Consider the following 11464-nt stretch of genomic DNA (forward strand, 5'->3'; position numbering starts at 1 on the left):
CTTGATTAGACTTTCTGCATTTAAAATTTTCATAGATGCTAATTATTTTGCAGAAATCTTTACCAATTTACAATTGCATCAAAAATAGATAATTTGGGGGGGGCACCTGGGTGGCTCAGTCGGTTGACCCTTTGACTTTGGCTCAGGTCATGATCTCACAGTTGATCAATTTGAACCCTGCGTTGGGCTCTGTGTCAACAGCTCAGAGCCTGGAGCCTGCTTCAGATTCTGTGTCTCCCTCTCTCTCTGCCGCTCCCCCGCTCATGCTCTGTCTCCCTCTGTCTCAAAAATAAACATTAAAAACAAACTTTTTAAAAATAGATAATTTTTTCCCAAAATTCCTTTGGATTTTTGTACAATCATAGAATTCACACAAAAAAAGATATTTTATTTTTTTAATATTTTTAAAATACTGTTAGAAGTTTATTTATTTATTTAGAGAGAGAAAACCAGCGGGGAAGGGGCTGTTAGTAGAGAGCCGGATGTGGGGCCCGAACTGAGATGATCTGAGCCAAAGTCTGACACTTAACTGACTGAGTCACCCAGGTGCTCCAAAAAAGGACATTTTAAATACTTCCTTTCCAGTTCGTATACAATTTTTTTTCTCCTTCCATTTACTAAGACTACCAATCAAATATTGAATGGAAGTGCTGATATCAATCATCTTTGTCTTGATCTTATCTTTAATGGGATTGTTTCCATAGATTACCAGTAAATATGGTACTTACTATGTGTTTTTGACAGATATCCTTTATCAGATTCAAAGAGTTATTATGGATTGCATGTCTGTGTCCATCCCCCCGCCCCTGCACCCCTCCCCTCCTGTCCAGTTCATTCAAGATAATGGTATTTGAAGGTAGGGCCTTTAGGTGGTGATTAGGTTTAGATGGGGTCATGTCAGGTTCCCATTATGGAATTATTATCCTAATAAAAGGAAGAGCACGAACTAATGAACTCTCTCTGTCCCTCTTTTTCCCCCTCTCCTTCTCTCTCCCATGGTGGGGGGGGGGGGCACTGTGACAAGACAGGTATCTGCCAACTAGAAGGAGGATTCTCATGACACTCTGAACGTGCTGATACTGATCTCAGACTTTTACCCTCAAGAACTATGAGAAACAGGTTCCCATTGTTGGTCACCCAGTCTATAGCATTTCGTTAGGGCAGTGCCAGCTGACTAATACAGGGGTTTTCTTTCGAATCACTTAGGGTGTTTTCAGCTGCAAGTAGTGAAAAGGCTAATTAGGTAGGGCTTGAACATTAAAGGCATCTGTTACCCCCTTAAGAACTTTAGAGTTTCAGGTAATTCTAGGGCTGGAAACCTCACAAATCCATCGGGGCCATGGGTCCCTTCATCTTTTCACTCTGGTGTTCAGCACACTATCTGTGTTCTTACAGACATGTAGGAATTCCTGGTTTTTCTCATGACCTTGAAATTGCTGCCACAGTTCCGGTGTCACACTCAGGCAACAATGTTCTGAGGCAGAAATGGTAATATGTGTGACTTTGTCAAAGTGAAGAGACCTTGCCAGCCATCTAAAGCACACTTACACTAATGTTCAAAACAGAGTCCTAAACAGATCACCATGATTAGCCTGCTTCAGTGGAGACTTACCCTCTGGCCTGGGGAGAAGTCTACCCTTCCTGCAACATTTGTTGCTCTAGTTCCATCTTGCTGGGTAACAAATTAGCCCCTGAATTTAGCAGCTTAAAACAACAAACATTTATTATGTCACACAGTTTATGAGAGTTGGAATCTGGGAACGGCTGAGCAGGGTGGTGGTGGCAGCTGAAAGTCTTTAATGAGGTTCCGGTGACGTTGGCAGACCCAGTGGCAGTAATCTGAAGGCTTGATGCGGACCGGAGGCTCTGCTTCCAGAGTGGCTCAGCAGCATGGCTGTTGGGGGTGAGGGGAGCTCGGTTCCCAACTGGCTTCAGCTGAGGTGTTGGCTGAGGTCTTGAGTTCCATGCCACGTGAGCCTTTCTCGGGGCTGCTCTTGACTCAGCAGCTAACTTCCCTTGGGGCAAACACCACGAGAGAGAGTGGGAAGCTGCACTGCCTTTAGTGACCTGGTGCCTTAAGTCACACACGGTCACTTCCACTTCATTCGTTCATCAGAAGTGAGTCGCTAGCAGGCTCTACTTCTTGTAGAAATGAGTATCAAAAAATTTGTGGACATATTTCAAAACCATCACAATTGCCATCGGAGAAGAGTGAATAAGGGTAGAGGTTCGTTAAGGAGGGAAGAAATGAGGGTGGCAGCTAAGGAGACAAGTGATTATTCTTTCTACCTTATGCTCTTGGTTTGCTAGTTTTTGTTTTATTTTGTTTTGTTTTGTTTTTTAATTGTGTACACTTGAGGGGTGCCTGGGGGCTCAGTCTGTTACGTGTTTGACTCTTGGTTTCGGTTCAGGTCATCATGTCACTGTTTGTGAGATCGACCCTCTGGTCGGGCTCTGCGCTGACAGCATGGTGCCTGCTTGATATTCTCTCTTTGCCCCTCCTGCTCTCTCTCTCTCTCTCTCTCTCTCTCTTTCTCTCTCTCTCAAAATAAATAAACATCAAAAAATAAATTCTGTACACTTGAATTTTTATCAAATCTCATTGCCATTATCGAGATAAATGTAACATTTTTCTCTTTAATCTTTTTTTAAGTGTATTCATTTATTTTGAGAGAGTGTGTGAGCAAAGGAGAGGCAGAGAGAAGGGGAGGGAGAGGGAATCTGAAGCAGGCTCCACACTGAGAGTGTAGAGACTGATGCAGTCATGAGCAGTGAGATCATGACCTGAGCCAAAATCAAATCAGACGCTTAACTGACTGAGCCACCCAGGTGCCCCTCTCTTTTAACCTTTTAATATATTGGATTGCATTCTTAGATTTTTCTAATGCTGAAACACCTTATTATTAGTAGGATAATTTTTTTTAAGACTTATTTTATTTTTGGAGAGAGAGAGAGCATAAGTGGGGGAGAGGGACAGAGGGAGAGAGAGAATCTCAAGCAGGCTCCACCCTCAGCATGGAGCCCAAGGCGGGTGTTGATCCCATGACCCTGGGAGCATGATCTAAGCTGAAATCAAGAGTTAGACATGCAACCGACCGAGCCACCCAGGCACCCCAGTACGATAAATCTTTACAGTCATTCTATATTATTATTTTTTGTACATTTGGTCTTTTGATTTTGCATCTGTGTTCAAAGATGAGATGGATTTCTTCTTTTTTTCATTTTTTTAAAGTTTATTTATTTTTGGAGCGCCTGGGTGGCTCAGTCGGTTGACCGATGAGTTCTGCTCAGGTCATGATCTCGTGGTCTGTGAGTTCGAGCCCTGCGTCGGGCTCTGTGCTGACAGCTCAGAGCCTGGAGCCTGCTTCAGATTCTGTGTCTCCCTCTCTCTCTGACCCTCCGCTGCTCATGCTCTCTCTCTCTCTGTCAAAAAGAAATAAACTTTTTTTAAAAAATTTTTTTAATGTTTGTATTTTTGAGACAGAGAGAGACAGATCGCAAGCGGGGGAGGAGCAAAGAGAGAGGGAGACACAGAATCCGAAGCAGGCTCCAGGCTCTGAGCTGTCAGCACAGAGCCCGACGCGGAGCTCGAACTAACAAACTGTGAGATCATGACCTGACCTGAAGTTGGACGCTCAACCGACTGAGCCACCCAGGCGCCCCAAAAATAAACTTTTAAAAAATTTATTTTAATTTAATTTTTAATTTTAAATTAAATTTTAATTTTTTAAAAAGTTTATTTTTGACAGAGAGAGAGAGAGCATGAGCAGGGGAGGGGCAGAGATTGGGAGAGAGAGAGAGTCCCAAGCAAGCTCCACACTGTCAGTGCAGAGGTCAATGTGGAGCTCAAACTCAGGAACTGGGAGATCATGACCTGAGCCCAAATCAAGAGTTGGATGCTCAACTAACTGAGCCACCCAGGCACCCCGAGATGGATTCCTTCTTTATTCTTCTATTATCTTGTCTAGTTCTGGTTATTAAAGATATGCTACCCTCATAAAATGATCTGGGCAGCCTTTCTTCGTTTTCTATTCTCTGAAAAGTATGCAATATCTAGCTGTCTCTCTTTTTGCTATCTTTGCTCAGCTTTTTGTTTGTTTGTTTTTGGCCCAGGAGTATCTTTTAGTCTGAAAATTTGTCTTTCCTAACTGTGTGGTGTTTTCTACCACTGTTTTTTCTTTTTCTAATAATCATATTTAACCTCTGGCTCCACCAGGATCCCCCGGTATAGTCCCTCTGCTGTCTTTGGAGAATGGTTTTTCGGGCATTATTCTGGTGAAAATGCCACAGTTTCTGTGGAGCACTAGTCTAGTACGTCTGTAAAGTTTTAAGTAGGCATCCCTCTACAAGGGCGTGACTCCCTTTGGCTCCGTGGGTTTATGGACTCTACCTCAGGTGGCTGAGAGTGTTCTAGATGGGAAGATGGTCACATGCTTCTCTGGCAGTCTCCTATATGTGCTTGGACTTACGGGCACTCAGCTGTGGTTTCTTCATAAATTTGAACTAATTTGCTTCATGTGCTCCAGAAACCCTTCACAAAGCTGCTTTCCTGATGATGCGAGTCCTTGGTTTCTAGCACTTTATGAGCTTATTCCTTTTACTCTTTATCTCCTTGGAAATTCCAGTGGGATTTGGGGAGAAGGATAACAAACCTTGTTATAGCAAGCCTGCTATTTAGACTTCAGGTCCATTGCTGCTGTTTACTGTGCACATAGAACTTGACCCCCGCACAAGCATGTCCACAACTGTGGCATTTAGAAACCATTATCTTTTAAGATGTACATTATAAAAAAAAAACATATGCATACTGTAGAAAACTTGGAAAATGAGTATAATTACTTTATTTCTTGATCTGTCTCTCCCTCTCTCTCTTTTTCCCCCTTTGTTCATTTATTTCTAATATCATATGGTATTTGTCTTTCTCTGACTGACTTATCTTACTTAGCATTATACTCTCTAGTTCCATATATGTCCTTGCTTGGAAAGGAAAATGGGGGTGCCTGGGTGGCTCAGTCGGTTAAGCGACCGACTCTTGATTTAGGCTCAGGCCACGATCTCATGGTTTGTGGGTTTGAGCCCTGCAACGGGCTTGCTGCTGTAGTGCAGAGCCTGCTTCGGATCCTCTGTCTCCCTCTCTCTTTGCCCTTCCCCACTTGTGCTCTGTCTCTCTAAAATAAATAAACATTACATAAAAAAAGAAAACTTAGAAAATGTAAAAACATGAAAGGAAGGGAAAAAGATCCATTGCCCAAATATCTCAGAACAATTACCTTTATCAGACCTGGGTATTTTCTTGTAATCCTATTAAATATTTGTAATCATATATTATATATACTAGTAGATCTTTTTGATTTAGTATTATACCAGAGGTCTCTTTTAGTGTTATGGCTTGCTTTGTAATGGTAGTCTTATTAATTAATTAATTTAAAAACATTTTTTAAATGTTTATTTTTGACAGAAAGACAGTGTGAGCAGGGGAGGGGCAGAGAGCGAGGGAGATATAGAATGGGAAGCAGGCTCCAGGCCTGTCAGCACAGAGCCTGACGCGGGGCTCAAACCCACGAACCATGTGACCACCACGTGAGCCAAAGTCGAGGTTTAACCGACTGAGCCACCCAGGTGCCCCAGTAGTCTTATTTTTTAAGTGATAATTTTCATGATTCTAAAATCTTATTAAGAATCTGATTATGGCCTTTCATGTTTTTTATAGCATATCATTTTTCTGTTTTCATGGGATTTTCTACCAGTCCTTGGATTGTGCTTTCTCCGAGTGAGGCTTGCTCACTGTTTATCTTTCTGTGATCTTTCCCATTATTATCTTTGCTCTAGTGTATTTATATATATTCGATAAGTCATTTTGTTACCTTTAGGCAGCTCTACTAAGGTGTTCTCTCTCATCTGAATTTAGTGAGTCATCTTAATTCCCTTCTCATTTCTGTGAAACCTCAGAATATCTAGGGCTGGTTGCTGATGTTCTGAATGCTTTTGGAAGCCTGGGATTCTGGATGAAGAGAGAAAACTGAGTGAGTACCTGGGTTTTGATCTTTAGTGAATGAGTCCTGATCTTTCTTCTGTAATGTGATATAAAGCCTTGTAATGGAATTAATTCCGTCTAGGCAGTGGCATTTCTTACTCCCTTAGGTAATTTCCTTAAGCTTCAAATCCTTTCCCCAACTCCGGCTGTAGGACTTCAGCTAAGAGTTACTTCCTTCCCTTCCCCTGGCTCTCCAGAGAAACTGTACACACACTTCTCTGGCTTCTTCTTCTTTTTTAAAAAAAAAATTTTTTTTTAATGTTTATTTTTTGAGACAGAGACAGAGCGTGAGCAGGGGAGGGGCAGAGAGAGAGGGAGACACAGAATCTGAAACAGGCTCCAGGCTCTGAGCTGTCAGCACAGAGCCCGACACGGGGCTCAAACCCACAAACTGTGAGATCATGACCTGAGCCGAAGTCGGATGCTTAACTGATGGAGCCATCCAGGCGCCCCATTATTTTATAGTAGTTTTATTAAGATAAAATTTACATACCATAGGGGTGCCTTGGTGGCCCAGTTAAGTGTCGGATTCTTGGTTTTGGCTCACGTCATGATCTCATGGTTCCTGAGTTCAAGCCCCACCTGTGGCTCTGTGCTGATCGTGCAGAGACTGCTTGGGATTCTCTCTCCTCTCTCTCTGGCCCTCCCCTACTTGCTCTCTCTCTCTCAAAATAAATAAACATTAAAAAATCCACATACCATAAAAATTTTCATTTTAAAGTGCACTCAGTGTTTTTATATATTTTCAGTGCTGTGCAACCATCATCCCTATTTTTGTTACCCTAAGAAGGGACCCTTTCCCCATTAGCAATCCATTGTCCTTTCCCCCCTCCACCTTCCTAGTTTCCGGAAATTGCCAGTCTACTTTCCATGGATTTGCCTGTTCAGGACATTGCATATCCACGAAATCGTATGGTATGTGACCTGTTGTCACTTAGCATGATGTTTTCAAGGTTCATCCATGTACTTTTAAAAAATTATAGTAAGAACACTCAATTATGACAGCTACATTCTTTTTTTTTTCAATTTGTTAAAGTGCTTTCTTTTTTTTTTATATGAAATTTATTGACAAATTGGTTTCCATACAACACCCAGTGCTCATCCCAAAAGGTGCCCTCCTCAATACCCATCACCCACCCTCCCCTCCCTCCCACCCCCCATCAACCCTCAGTTTGTTCTCAGTTTTTAACAGTCTCTTATGCTTTGGCTCCCTCCCTCTCTAACCTTTTTTTTTTCCTTCCCCTCCCCCATGGGTTCCTGTTAAGTTTCTCAGGATCCACATAAGAGTGAAACCATATGGTATCTGTCTTTCTCTGTATGGCTTATTTCACTTAGCATCACACTCTCCAGTTCCATCCACGTTGCTACAAAAGGCCATATTTCATTTTTTCTCATTGCCACGTAGTATTCCATTGTGTATATAAACCACAATTTCTTTATCCATTCATCAGTTGATGGACATTTAGGCTCTTTCCATAATTTGGCTATTGTTGAGAGTGCTGCTATGAACATTGGGGTACAAGTGGCCCTATGCATCAGTACTCCTGTATCCCTTGGATAAATTCCTAGCAGTGCTATTGCTGGGTCATAGGGTAGGTCTATTTTTAATTTTCTGAGGAACCTCCACACTGCTTTCCAGAGCGGCTGCACAAATTTGCATTCCCACCAACAGTGCAAGAGGGTTCCCGTTTCTCCACATCCTCGCCAGCATCTATAGTCTGATTTGTTCATTTTGGCCACTCTGACTGGCGTGAGGTGATACCTGAGTGTGGTTTTGATTTGTATTTCCCTGATAAGGAGCGACACTGAACATCTTTTCATGTGCCTGTTGGCCATCTGGATGTCTTCTTTAGAGAAGTGTCTATTCATGTTTTCTGCCCATTTCTTCACTGGGTTATTTGTTTTTCGGGTGTGGAGTTTGGTGAGCTCTTTATAGATTTTAGATACTAGCCCTTTGTCCGATATGTCATTTGCAAATATCTTTTCCCATTCCGTTGGTTGCCTTTTAGTTTTGTTGGTTGTTTCCTTTGCTGTGCAGGAGCTTTTTATCTTCATAAGGTCCCAGTAATTCACTTTTGCTTTTAATTCCCTTGCCTTTGGGAATGTGTCGAGTAAGAGATTGCTGCGGCTGAGGTCAGAGAGGTCTTTTCCTGCTTTCTCCTCTAAGGTTTTGATGGTTTCCTGTCTCACATTTAGGTCCTTTATCCATTTTGAGTTTATTTTTGTGAATGGTGTGAGAAAGTGGTCTAGTTTCAACCTTCTGCATGTTGCTGTCCAGTTCTCCCAGCACCATTTGTTAAAGAGCCTGTCTTTTTTCCATTGGATGTTCTTTCCTGCTTTGTCAAAGATGAGTTGGCCATACGTTTGTGGGTCTAGTTCTGGGGTTTCTATTCTATTCCATTGGTCTGTGTGTCTGTTTTTGTGCCAATACCATGCTGTCTTGATGATTACATGAAAGCTACATTCTTAACAAAATTTTGAGTGTACAGTACGGTATTGTCTATAGGCACGATATTGAACAGCAGATCTCTAGAACTTACTCATCTTGCACAATTGAAAATTACACACATTGATTAGCAGCTCCCCGTTTCCCCTCTCCCAGTCCCTGACATCCACTATTCTATTCTTTGCTTCTATGAGTTCTGTTATATTAGATTCTTCATAGAAGTAGAATCATGCAGTATTTGTCCCATGACTGGGAACTTAGCATCATGTCCTCAAGTTTCATCCATGTTGTCACATATTATGGGATTTCCCTCTTTTTCGAGGTTGAATAACATTCCATTGTATACACTGCATTTTCTTCATTCAAGTTGTTTGTTTATTCTGTTGTATGGATAGGCCACATTTTACATCATCAGTTAATAAACGTTTAGGTTGTTTCTACTTTTTGGCTATTACGAATAATGCTGCTGTGTCTCATGGGTTTGCAGGGGGAGGGGCGGAATCCCAAGGGTTTTGATGCGGCATTCTTAGGTGGGGGTGTGGGTGGGATGGAACAGTGGGAATCCCCTTAGAGCTCTCTGCCCCATGTTCTCTAACAGCGGACTTGCCTTCTTTCTCCTTTGCTTTCTGTTGTGGCAAATCCTTGTTTATCACTGAGCTATTTGTCTGCACCTCATGAGGGACTGCTCTGCAGTGTTCTCCATGTCTTCTAGTCAAGAAAAACAGGAATGGCAAGCCACACTTCCTTGTTACTGGTAACACACCAGCTTGGGCAAAAGGCTTCTCTCTTCTACAAGAGTTTGCTGCTTTTCATGTTCTATACTGCTTCCTGCTGTCCCAAATAAGTCTCCCTCCAAACTGAGTAGGAGTCACAAGACCATTTAGGATTTCATGTACTCACCTTCTTCCTCCCTCTCACTTCCCACTGTTCTAGAATGGAGAGTTAGGAGCTCATCCAAATGACATAATATATTGGTCTCTTTCTTGCCTTGAATGCCACTTTTCAAGTAAACATTTATTATAAGAAGTTAGCCTTCTCTCTGAATGTTGTTTTTTTCTTCTGTTTTTAACCTATTTTTGCTCATTTTATTAGTCTTAAGGGGAGGGACATTTTGTGATTTGGCTTCTTTTTTTTTTTCAGGAAAGTCTTCGGGTGATTCTCTAAAAATTATTATAAATTATTTATTTGCTATTTAATAGCCCATGGAGTGAATGTAACATGACTTATTCCAGAATTCCCTTATTTTTGGACATTACATTTGTTTCCATTTTTGGCTATTATAAATAATGCTTGGAGGAGCAATTTTTGCATAAATCTTTTTGTTTTGAGATGATTTTCTTAGGTTAAACTGCCAGATACGTAATTATCTGACCAAAGAAATAAGCTGGTTTTTAAGTTCCTTGAAACATCTATGCCTAATTGTGTCCCCAAAAGGTTGTTCTAATTTGCATTTGCACCAGCAAGGGTTAAGTGTGCCTCTCTGATTGAATTTTTGCTCTTATTTAAACAAAACAAATGAATAGAACACATAACTAACTTCTTGTTGTTAGAATTTACAGCAGTATGAGTTAGAAAGAGCATAAATATAATTTCAACTGCCTTAAAAGGCATAAATGCTATCATGACAATGCTGTTGTTATTTTGTTTTGTGTATCTGTGTACTTTTTGATTACTAGTGTTTATTTCAATGAAAAAAGTAGAAAGATGCATGTTGGACCAGTGTGATCTAACAGCTCGAGTATAATTAAGTAGATTTTTCAGAATCTGCTGGGTCACTATTTTTTATCGAGGTAGACATACATACTGAAACATATGGTATACTGCAGAGTTTAAACTGCACAATTTGATAAATTTGACATGTGTATACGCCCATGAAACCATCAAGCACAATCAAAGAATTTTTCCATCATGTCTAAGTTTCCTCTTGGCCCTTGTTTTCTTTCCAGATCCTTCCAACGCTCCCACTCCCCATTCTGCTTTTTGTCACTGAAGATTAGTTTGAATTTTTGTAGTGTTTCAAATAAGTGAAATCATAAATTACATACTCTTTTTTTGTATGTGTCTGGCTTCTTTCAATCAGCGTAACTATTTTGAGAGTCATCTATATTGTTGTTTCCAGTTTGAGGCCATTAGCAAAGAGTTGCTGTGAACATTTGTGTACAAGGCTTTGCATGGACATAGGCTTTCTCTTCTTTAGGGTAAATACTGAGGAGTAAAAAGTCTGGGTCTTACGGTAGGTATATGCTTAATTTCTAAAGAAATTGCCAAACTATTATCCAAAGTGGATGTCACATCCTACCAGCAGGGTGTGAGAGCTCCATTTCCTCCACATCATCACCAACACTTGATATGGTCAGGTTTTTTTGGTGTTCAGACATTCTGATTCCAATAGGTGTGTGGTGCATCCCGCTGTGGTTTTAGCTTGTATTGCCAGCTGGGTTACCTTGATGCTATAAGGATACGCAGAGATATAGTGAAATCGTTGTGTACCTTTATATAGTTTTGTGATGTTGGATAAGTTATTTAATCTCTCCGTGCCTTGCTTTACTCATCTAAAAAAACAAAACAAAACAAAGATGATGAAAACTGTACTACATACTTTAAAAAAGCTGTTATTAAAATTAATGGACATTGTGAATGTAAAATCCTTTGTAAACTACATAAGTAATAGATATTATCATGATGATGGCTAAATTGCTGCATGATTTTGGGCAAATCACTTCAACTTATTTGAGGATTACTTTCCAGTTCTGTAAATTGAGGGGATAAATAAGGTGACCCCTAAGTTTCCTTCAAGTACAAAAATGTTCTTGTCTAAAAAATATACTGATGTTCCAATACCACATAAAAATACCATATTTATGGAAAAGTACTCCTTAAGGTAGAAAAAATGATAGCTAAACATTTAAAAAACATGCATACTTTATAATTTCTTGTTATCTTAGCTACGCGAAATTTTAAAATCTTACCAGATTTCTATTTTT

Source organism: Prionailurus bengalensis, chromosome B4 (genome assembly GCF_016509475.1).
Source record: "Prionailurus bengalensis isolate Pbe53 chromosome B4, Fcat_Pben_1.1_paternal_pri, whole genome shotgun sequence".
NCBI classification, from domain to species: domain Eukaryota; kingdom Metazoa; phylum Chordata; class Mammalia; order Carnivora; family Felidae; genus Prionailurus; species Prionailurus bengalensis.